Raw genomic sequence first — 13,847 nt, forward strand, 5'->3', positions numbered from 1 at the left:
ATCTACACTGCCATCTGTATAAATATGGAGATATCTGCATAGGCATCTGTATAAACATGGAAATATCTGCACCGCTATCTGTATAAACATGGAAATACCTACACCGCTCTCTCTATAAACATGGAAATATGTACACCGCTATGTATATAAACATGGAAATATCTCCACTGCTGTCTGTATAAACATGGAAATATCTCCACCGTTATCTGTATAAACATGGAAATATCTACAGTACCATCTCTATAAACATTGAAATATCTACACTGCCATCTGTAAAAACATGGAAATATCTACACAGTCATCTGAATAAACATGGAAATATCTACACCACCATCTGTATAAACATGGAAATACCTGCAATACCATCTGTATACACATGGAAATATCTACAGAGACATCTGTATAAATATGGAAATACCAACACCGCTATCGGTATAAACATGGAAATATCTAAAACGCCATCTATATAAACATGGAAATATCTACACCGCTATCTGTATTAATATGGAAATATCTACACAGCTATCTCTATAAACATGGAAATATCTACACCGCCATCTGTATAAACATGGAAATACCTACAAAGTCATCTGTATAAACAAGGAAATATCTACAAAGCCATCTGTATAAACATGGAAATATCTACACAGCCATCTGTATATACATGGAAATATCTACACCGCAATCTGTGTAAACATGGAAATAACTACACGGCTATTTGTATAAACAAGGAAATATCTACACCGTGATCTGTATAAACATGGAAATATTTACACCGCTATCTGTATAAACATGGAAATTTCTACACCGTTATCTGTATAAATATGGAAATATCTACACCGCTATCTCTATAAACATGGAAATATATACACCGCCATCTGTATAAACATGGAAACACCTATAAAGTCATCTGTGTAAACATGGAAATATCTACACCACCATCTGTATAAACATGGAAATATCTACAATGCCATCTGTATACACATGGAAAAACCTACACGGCAATCTGTGTATAGATGGAAACATCAACACCGCCATCTGTAAAAACTTGGAAATATCTTCACTGCTATCCCTATAAACATGGAAATATCTACACTGCGGTCTGTATAAACATGGAAATATCTACACCGCGATCTGTATAAACATGGAAATATCTTCACCACGATCTGTATAAACATTTAAATATCTACACCGCTATGTCTATAAACGTGGAAATACATACACCGCTATCTCTATAAACATTGAAATATCTACACCGCGATCTGTATAAACATGGAAATATCTACACCGCGATCTGTATAAACATGGAAATATCTTCAAAACGATCTGTATAAACATGCGACTATCTACACCGCTATCTGTATAAACATGGAAATATCTACACCGCCATCTGTATAAACATGGAAATATCTACAATGCCATCTGTATAAACATGGAAATATCTACACCGCGATCTGTATAAACATGGAAATATCTACACCGCGATCTGTATAAACATGGAAATATCTACACCGCGATCTGTATAAACATGGAAATATCTACACAGCTATCTCTATAAACATGGAGATATCTACAAAGCCATCTGTATAAACATGGAAATATCTACACAGCCATCTGTATATACATGGAAATATCTACAACGCTATCTGTATAAACATGGTAATATCTACACCGCCATCTATATAATCATGGAAATATCTACACCGCCATCTGTATAATCATGGAAATATCTACAATGCCATCTGTAGAAAGATGGAAATATCTACACCGCACTCTGTGTAAACATGGAAATACCTACACAGATATCTGTAAAAACATGGAAATATATACACCGCTATCTGTATAAACATGGAAATATCTACACTGCGATCTGTATAAACATGGAAATATCTACACCGCGATCTGTATAAACATGGAAATATCTACACCGCTATCTGTATAAACATGGAAATATCTTCACCGCTATCTGTATAAATATGGAAATATCTACACAGCTATCTCTATAAACATGGAAATATCTACACCGCCATCTGTATAAACATGGAAATACCTACAAAGTCATCTGTATGAACATGGAAATATCTACAAAGCCATCTGTATAAACATGGAAATATCTACACAGCCATCTGTATATACATGGGAATATCTACACCGCAATCTGTATAAACATGGAAATAACTACACCGCTATTTGTATAAACAAGGAAATATCTACACCATGATCTGTATAAACATGGCAATATTTACACCGCTATCTGTATAAACATGGAAATTTCTACACCGTTATCTGTATAAATATGGAAATATCTACACCGCTATCTCTATAAACATGGAAATATCTGCACCGCCATCTGTATTAACATGGCAATACCTATACAGTCATCTGTGTAAACATGGAAATATCTACACCACCTTCTGTATAAACATGGAAATATCTACAATGCCATCTGTATACACATGGAAATACGTACATGGCAATCTGTGTATAGATTGAAACATCAACACCGCCATCTGTAAAAACTTGGAAATATCTACACTGCTATCTCTATAAACATGGAAATATCTACACTGCGGTCTGTATAAACATGGAAATATCTACACCGGTATCTGTATAAACATGAAAATATCTACACCATGATCTGTATAAATATGGAAATATATACACCGCTATCTGTATAAACATGGAAATATCTGCACCGCTATCTCTATAGACATGGAAATATCTACAAAGCCATCTGTATAAACATGGAAATACCTACACAGTCATGTGTAGGAACATGGAAATATCTACACTGCCATCTGTATAAACATAGAAATATCTACACAGCCCTCTGTATAAATATGGAGATATCTGCATAGGCATCTGTATAAACATGGAAATATCTGCACCGCTATCTGTATAATCATGGAAATACCTACACCGCTGTCTCTATAAACATGGAAATATGTACACCGCTATGTATATAAACATGGAAATATCTCCACTGCTCTCTGTATAAACATGGAAATATCTCCACCGTTATCTGTATAAACATGGAAATATCTACAGCGCCATCTCTATAAACATTGAAATATCTACACTGCCATCTGTAAAAACATGGAAATATCTACACAGTCATCCGAATAAACATGGAAATATCTACACCACCATCTGTATAAACATGGAAATACCTACAATACCATCTGTATATACATGGAAATATCTACACAGATATCTGTATAAATATGGAAATATCTACACCGCCATCTGTATAAACATGGTAATATCTACACTGCCATCTGTAGAAAGATGGAAATATCTACACCGCTATCTCTATAAATATGGAAATATCTACACCGTCATCTCTATAAACATGAAAATATCTACACTGCTATGTCCATAAAGATGGAAGTATCTACTCCGCCATGTGTATAAACACGGAAATATCTACACCACCATCTGTGTAAACATGGAAATATCTACACCGCTCTCTGTATAAACATGGAAATATCTACACCGCCATCTGCATGTCCATGGAAATATCTAGGCCGCCATCTGTTTAAACATGGATATATCTACACGACCATCTGTGTATAGATGGAAATATCAACACCGCCATCTGTACGAACATGGAAATATCTACACCGCTATCTCTATAAACATGGAAATGTGTGCACTGACATCTGTAAAAACATGGAAATACCTATACAGTCAACTGTATAAATATGGAAATATCTACAATGCCATCAGTATACACATGGAAATATCTACACAGCCATCTGTATAAACATGTAAATATCTACACTGCTATCTCTATAAACATGGAAATATCTACACCGCCATCTCTATAAACATGAAAATATCTACACTGCCATCTCCATAAACATCGATCTAACTACTCCGCCATCTGTATAAACATGGAAACATCTACACCGCCATCTGTGTGAATAAGGAAATATCTACAATGCCATCTGTATAAAGATATAAATATCTGCACCGCGAGCTGTATAAACATGGAAATATCTACATCGCTATCTGTATAAACGTGGAAATACCAACACCGCTATCGGTATAAACAGGAAATATCTACAACGCCATCTATATAAACATGGAAATGTCTACACCGCTATGTCTATAAACATGGAAATACCTACACCGCTATCTCTATAAACATGGAAATATCTACACCGCTATCTGTATAAACATGGAAATATCTACACCGCTATCTGTATAAACATGGAAATATCTACACCGCCATCTGTATAAACATGGAAATATTTACAATGCCATCTGTATAAACATGGAAATATCTACACCGCGATCTGTATAAACATGGAAATATCTACACTGCGGTCTGTATAAACATGGAAATATCTACACCGCGATCTGTATAAACATGGAAATATCTACACCACGATCGGTATAAACATGGAAATATCTACACAGCTATCTCTATAAACATGGAGATATCTACACCGCCATCTGTATAAACATGGAAATACCTACAAAGTCATCTGTATAAACATGGAAATATCTACAAAGCCATCTGTATAAACATGGAAATATCTACACAGCCATCTGTATATACATGGAAATATCTACAACGCTATCTGTATAAACATGGTAATATCTACACCGCCATCTATATAATCATGGAAATATCTACACCGCCATCTGTATAATCATGGAAATATCTACAATGCCATCTGTAGAAAGATGGAAATATCTACACCGCACTCTGTGTAAACATGGAAATATCTACACAGATATCTGTAAAAACATGGAAATATATACACCGCTATCTGTATAAACATGGAAATATCTACACTGCGATCTGTATAAACATGGAAATATCTACACCGCGATCTATATAAACATGGAAATATCTACACCGCTATCTGTATAAACATGGAAATATCTTCACCGCTATCTGTATAAATATGGAAATATCTACACAGCTATCTCTATAAACATGGAAATATCTACACCGCCATCTATATAAACATGGAAATACCTACAAAGTCATCTGTATCAACATGGAAATATCTACAAAGCCATCTGTATAAACATGGAAATATCTACACAGCCATCTGTATATACATGGAAATATCTACACCGAAATCTGTATAAACATGGAAATAACTACACCGCTATTTGTATAAACAAGGAAATATCTACACCATGATCTGTATAAACATGGCAATATTTACACCGCTATCTGTATAAACATGGAAATTTCTACACCGTTATCTGTATAAATATGGAAATATCTACACCGCTATCTCTATAAACATGGAAATATCTGCACCGCCATCTGTATAAACATGGCAATACCTATACAGTCATCTGTGTAAACATGGAAATATCTACACCACCATCTGTATAAACATGGAAATATCTACAATGCCATCTGTATACACATGGAAATACGTACACGGCAATCTGTGTATAGATGGAAACATCAACACCGCCATCTGTAAAAACTTGGAAATATCTACACTGCTATCTCTATAAACATGGAAATATCTACACTGCGGTCTGTATAAACATGGAAATATCTACACCGGTATCTGTATAAACATGAAAATATCTACACCATGATCTGTATAAACATGGAAATATATACACCGCTATCTGTATAAACATGGAAATATCTGCACCACTATCTGTATAGACATGGAAATATCTACAAAGCCATCTGTATAAACATGGAAATACCAACACAGTCATGTGTAGGAACATGGAAATATCTACAGTGCCATCTGTAAAAACATAGATATATCTACACAACCCTCTGTATAAATATGGAGATATCTGCAAAGGTATCTGTATATACATGGAAATATCTGCACCGCTATCTGTATAAACATGGAAATACCTACACCGCTGTGTCTATAAACATGGAAATATGTACACCGCTATGTATATAAACATGGAAATATCTCCACAGCTGTCTGTATAAACATGGAAATATCTCCACTATTATCTGTATAAACATGGAAATATCTACAGCGCCATCTTTATAAAAATTGAAATATCTACACTGCCATCTGTAAAAACATGGAAATATCTACACAGTCATCTGAATAAACATGGAAATATCTACACCACCATATGTATAAACATGGAAATACCTACAATACCATCTGTATACACATGGAAATATCTACACAGACATCTGTATAAATATGGAAATATCTACACCGCCATCTGTATAAACATGGAAATACCTACACTGCCATCTGTAGAAAGATGGAAATATCTACACCGCAATCTCTATAAATATGGAAATATCTACACCGCCATCTCTATAAACATGAAAATATCTACACTGCCATCTCCATAAAGATGGAAGTATCTACTCCGCCATGTGGATAAACACGGAAATATCTACACCACCATCTGTGTAAACATGGAAATATCTACACCGCTCTCTGTATAAACATGGAAATATCTACACTGCCATCGGCATGTCCATGGAAATATCTACGCCGCCATCTGTTTAAACATGGATATATCTACACGACCATCTGTGTATAGATGGAAATATCAACACCGCCATCTGTACAAACATGGAAATATCTACACCGCTATCTCTATAAACATGGAAATGTGTGCACTGCCATCTGTAAAAACATGGAAATACCTATACAGTCATCTGTATAAACATGGAAATATCTACAATGCCATCTGTATACACATGGAAATATCTACACAGCCATCTGTATAAACATGTAAATATCTACACTGCTATCTCTATAAACATGGAAATATCTACACCGCCATCTCTATAAACATGAAAATATCTACACTGCCATCTCCATAAACATGGAAATAACTACTCCGCCATCTCTATAAACATGGAAACATCTACACCGCCATCTGTGTGAATAAGGAAATATCTACAATGCCATCTGTATAAAGATATAAATATCTGCACCACGAGCTGTATAAACATGGAAATATCTACATCGCTATCTGTATAAACGTGGAAATACCAACACCGCTATCGGTATAAACATGGAAATATCTACAACGCCATCTATATAAACATGGAAATGTCTACACCGCTATGTCTATAAACATGGAAATACCTACACCGCTAACTCTATAAACATGGAAATATCTACACCGCTATCTGTATAAACATGGAAATATCTACACCGCGATCTGCTTAAAGATGGAAATATGTACACCGCGATCTGTATAAACATGGAAATATCTTCACCACGATCTGTATAAACATGGAAATATCTACACCGCCATCTGTATAAACATGGAAATATCTACACCGCCATCTGTATAAAGATGGAAATATCTACACCGCGATCTGTATAAACATGGAAATAGCTACACCGCGATCTGTATAAACATGGAAATATCTACACTGCTATCTGTATAAACATGGAAATATCTACACAGCTATCTCTATAAACATGGAAATATCTACACCGCCATCTGTACAAACATGGAAATACCTACAAAGTCATCTGTATAAACATGGAAATATCTACAAAGCCATCTGTATAAACCTGGAAATATCTTCATAGCCATCTGTATATACATGGAAATATCTACACCGCTATCTGTATAAACATGGTAATGTCTACACCGCCATCTATATAAACATGGAAATATCTACACCGCCATCTGTATAAACATGGAAATATCTACAATGCCATCTGAAGAAAGATGGAAATATCTACACCGCAATCTGTTTAAACATGGAAATATCTTCACCGATATCTGTAAAAACATGGAAATATCTACACCGCTATCTGTATAAACATGAAAATATCTACACCGCGATCTGTATAAACATGGAAATATCTACACCACGATCTGTATAAACATGGAAATATCTACACCGCTATCTGTATAAACATGGAAATATCTACACAGCTATCTGTATAAACATGGAAATATCTACACAGCTATCCCAATAAACATGGAAATATCTACACCGCCATCTGTATAAACATGGAAACATCTACAAAGTCATCTGTATAAACATGGAAATATCTACAAAGCCATCTGTATAAACATGGAAATATCTACACAGCCATCTGTATATACATGGAAATATCTACAACGCTATCTTTATAAACATGGTAATATCTACACCGCCATCTATATAAACATGGAAATATATACACCGCCATCTGTATAAACATGGAAATATCTACAATGCCATCTGCAGAAAGATGGAAATATCTACACCGCAATCTGTGTAAACATGGAAATATCTACACCGATATCTGTAAAAACATGGAAATATCTACACCGCTATCTGTATAAACATGGAAATATCTACACCGCGATCTGTATAAACATGGAAATATCTACACCGCGATCCGTATAAACATGGAAATATCTACACCGCTATCTGTATAAACATGGAAATATCTACACCGCTATCTGTATAAATATGGAAATATCTACACAGCTATCTCTATAAACATGGAAATATCAACACCGCCCTCTGTATAAACATGGAAATACCTACAAAGTCATCTGTATAAACATGGAAATATCTACACCGCTATCTGTATAAACATGGAAATATCTACACCGCGATCTGTTTAAACATGGAAATATCTACACCGTGATCTGTATAAACATGGAAATACCTACAATACCATCTGTATACACATGGAAATATCTACACAGACATCTGTATAAACATGGAAATATCTACACCGCCATCTGTATAAACATGGAAATACCTACACTGCCATCTGTAGAAAGATGGAAATATCTACACCGCTATCTCTATAAATATGGAAATATCTATACCGCCATCTCTATAAACATGAAAATATCTACACTGCCATCTCCATAAAGATGGAAGTATCTACTCCGCCTTGTGGATAAACACGGAAATATCTACACCACCATCTGTGTAAACATGGAAATATCTACACCGCGATCTGTATAAACATGGAAATATCTCCACCGGGATCTCTATAAACATGGAAATATCTACACCGCTATCTGTATAAACATGGAAATATCTACACCGCCATCTGTATAAACATGGAAATATCTACAATGCCATCTGTATAAACATGGAAATATCTGCACAGCCATCTGTATAAACATGGAAATATCTACACCGCGATCTGTATAAACATGGAAATATCTACACCGCTATCTGTATAAACATGGAAATATCTACACAGCTATCTCTGTAAACATGGAAATATCTACACCGCCATCTGTATAAACATGGAAATACCTACAAAGTCATCTGTAAAAACATGGAAATATCTACAAAGCCATCTGTATAAACATGGAAATATCTACACAGCCATCTGTATATACATGGAAATATCTACAACGCTATCTGTATAAACATGGTAATATCTACACTGCCATCTATATAAACATGGAAATATCTACACCGCCATCTGTATAAACATGGAAATATCTACAATGCCATCTGCAGAAAGATGGAAATATCTACACTGCAATCTGTGTAAACATGGAAATATCTACACCGATATCTGTAAAAACATGGAAATATCTACACCGCTATCTGTATAAACATGGAAATATCTACACCGCGATCTGTATAAACATGGAAATATCTACTCCGCGATCTGTATAAACATGGAAATATCTACACCGCTATCTGTATAAACATGGAAATATCTACACCGCTATCTGTATAAATATGGAAATACCTACACAGCTATCTCTATAAACATGGAAATATCAACACCGCCATCTGTATAAACATGGAAATACCTACAAAGTCATCTGTATAAACATGGAAATATCTACACTGCTATCTGTATAAACATGGAAATTTCTACACCGCGATCTGTATAAACATGGAAATATCTACACCGTGATCTGTATAAACATGGAAATATCTACACCGCTATCTGTATTAATATGGAAATATCTACACAGCTATCTCTATAAACATGGAAATATCTACACCGCCATCTGTATAAACATGGAAATAACTACAAAGTCATCTGTATAAACATGGAAATATCTACAAAGCCATCTGTATAAACATGGAAATATCTACACAGCCATCTGTATATACATGGAAATATCTACACCGCTATCTGTATAAACATGGAAATAACTACACGGCTATTTGTATAAACAAGGAAATATCTACACCGTGATCTGTATAAACATGGAAATATTTACACCGCTATTTGTATAAACATGGAAATTTCTACACCGTTATCTGTATAAATATGGAAATATCTACACCGCTATCTCTATAAACATGGAAATATCTACACCGTCATCTGTATAAACATGGAAATACCTATACAGTCATCTGTGTAAACATGGAAATATCTACACCACCATCTGTATAAACATGGAAATATCTACAATGCCATCTGTATGAACATGGAAATACCTACACGGCAATCTGTGTATAGATGGAAACATCAACACCGCCACCTGTATAAACTTGGAAATATCTACACTGCTATCCCTATAAACATGGAAATATCCACACTGTGGTCTGTATAAACATGGAAATATCTACACCGGTATCTGTATAAACATGGAAATATCTACACCATGATCTGTACAAACATGGAAATATATACACCGCTATCTGTAAAACATGGAAGTATCTGCACCGCTATCTCTATGGACATGGAAATATCTACAAAGCCATCTGTATAAACATGGAAATACCTACACAGTCATGTGTAGGAACATGGAAATATCTACACTGCCATCTGTAAAAACATAGAAATATCTACACAGCCCTCTGTATAAATATGGAGATATTTGCATAGGTATCTGTATATACATGGAAATATCTGCACCGCTATCTGTATAAACATGGAAATACCTACACCGGTGTGTCTATAAACATGGAAATATGTACACCGCTATGTATATAAACATGGAAATATCTCCACTGCTGTCTGTATAAACATGGAAATATCTACACAGTCATCTGAATAAACATGGAAATATCTACACCACCATATGTATAAACATGGAAATACCTACAATACCATATGTATACACATGGAAATATCTACACAGACATTTGTATAAATATGGAAATATCTACACCGCCATCTGTATAAACATGGAAATACCTACACTGCCATCTGTAGAAAGATGGAAATATCTACACCGCTATCTCTATTAATATGGAAATATCTACACCGCCATCTCTATAAACATGAAAATATCTACACTGCGATCTCCATAAAGATGGAAGTATCTACTCCGCCATGTGTATAAACACGGAAATATCTACACCACCATCTGTGTAAACATGGAAATATCTACACCGCTCTCTGTATAAACATGGAAATATCTACACCGGCATCTGCATGTCCATGGAAATACCTACGCCCCCATCTGTTTAAACATGGATATATCTACACGACCATCTGTGTATAGATGGAAATATCAACACCGCCATCTGTACAAACATGGAAATATCTACACCGCTATCTCTATAAACATGGAAATGTGTGCACTGCCATCTGTAAAAACATGGAAATACCTATACAGTCATCTGTATAAACATGGAAATATCTACAATGCCATCTGTATACACATGGAAATATCTACACAGCCATCTGTATAAACATGTAAATATCTACACTGCTATCTCTATAAACATGGAAATATCTACACCGCCATCTCTATAAACATGAAAATATCTACACTGCCATCTCCATAGACATGGAACTAACTACTCCGCCATCTCTATAAACATGGAAACATCTACACCGCCATCTGTGTGAATAAGGAAATATCTACAATGCCATCTGTATAAAGATATAAATATCTGCACCGCGAGCTGTATAAACATGGAAATATCTACATCGCTATCTGTATAAACGTGGAAATACCAACACCGCTATCGGTATAAACATGGAAATATCTACAAAGCCATCTATATAAACATGGAAATGTCTACACCGCTATGTCTGTAAACATGGAAATACCTACACCGCTATGTCTATAAACATGGAAATACCTACACCGCTATCTCTATAAACATGGAAATATCAACACCGCGATCTGTATAAACTTGGAAATATCTACACCGCGATCTGCATAAACATGGAAATATGTACACCGCGATCTGTATAAACATGGAAATATCTTCACCACGATCTGTATAAACATGGAAATATCTAAACCGCCATCAGTATAAACATGGAAATATCTACACCGCCATCTGTATAAACATGGAAATATCTACACCGCGATCTGTATAAACATGGAAATATCTACACCGCGATCTGTATAAACATGGAAATATCTACACCGCGATCTGTATAAACATGGAAATATCTACACAGCTATCTGTATAAATATGGAAATATCTACACAGCTATCTCTATAAACATGGAAATATCTACACCGCCATCTGTATAAACATGGAAATACCTACAAAGTCATCTGTATAAACATGGAAATATCTACAAAGCCATCTGTATAAACATGGAAATATCTACACAGCCATCTGTATATACATGGAAATATCTACACCGCTATCTGTATAAACATGGAAATAACTGCACCGCTATTTGTATAAACAAGGAAATATCTACACCATGATCTGTATAAACATGGCAATATTTACACCGCTATCTGTATAATCATGGAAATTTCTACACCGTTATCTGTATAAATATGGAAATATCTACACCGCTATCTCTATAAACATGGAAATATCTGCATCGCCATCTGTATAAACATGGCAATACCTATACAGTCATCTGTGTAAACATGGAAAAATCTACACCACCATCTGTATAAACATGGAAATATCTACAATGCCATCTGTATACACATGGAAATACGTACACGGCAATCTGTGTATAGATGGAAACATCAACACCGCCATCTGTAAAAACTTGGAAATATCTACACTGCTATCTCTATAAACATGGAAATATCTACACTGCGGTCTGTATAAACATGGAAATATCTATACCGGTATCTGTATAAACATGGAAATGTCTACACCATGATCTGTATAAACATGGAAATATCTACACCATGATCTGTATAAACATGGAAATATATACACCGCTATCTGTATAAACATGGAAATATCTGCACCGCTATCTCTATAGACATGGAAATATCTACAATGCCATCTGTATAAACATGGAAATACCTACACAGTCATGTGTAGGAACATAGAAATATCTACACTGCCATCTGTATAAACATAGAAATATCTACACAGCCCTCTGTATAAATATGGAGATATCTGCATAGGCATCTGTATAAACATGGAAATATCTACACCGCTATCTGTATAAACATGGAAATACCTACACCGCTGTCTCTATAAACATGGAAATATGTACACCGCAATGTATATAAACATGGAAATATCTCCACTTCTGTCTGTATAAACATGGAAATATCTCCACCGTTATCTGTATAAACATGGAAATATCTACAGCGCCATCTCTATAAACATTGAAATATCTACACTGCCATCTGTAAAAACATGGAAATATCTACACAGTCATCTGAATAAACATGGAAATATCTACACCACCATCTGTATAAACATGGAAATACCTACAATACCATCTGTATACACATGGAAATATCTACACAGACATCTGTATAAATATGGAAATATCTACACCGCCATCTGTATAAACATGGAAATATCTACACTGCCATCTGTAGAAAGATGGAAATATCTACACCGCTATCTCTATAAATATGGAAATATCTACACCGCCATCTCTATAAACATGATAATATCTACACTGCCATCTCCATAAAGATGGAAGTATCTACTCCGCCATGTGTATAAACACGGAAATATCTACACCACCATCTGTGTAAACATGGAGATATCTACACCGCGCTCTGTATAAACA

The sequence above is a fragment of the Pan troglodytes genome, chromosome 8 (assembly GCF_028858775.2).
Source record: "Pan troglodytes isolate AG18354 chromosome 8, NHGRI_mPanTro3-v2.0_pri, whole genome shotgun sequence".
In the NCBI taxonomy this organism is placed as follows: Eukaryota; Metazoa; Chordata; class Mammalia; order Primates; family Hominidae; genus Pan; species Pan troglodytes.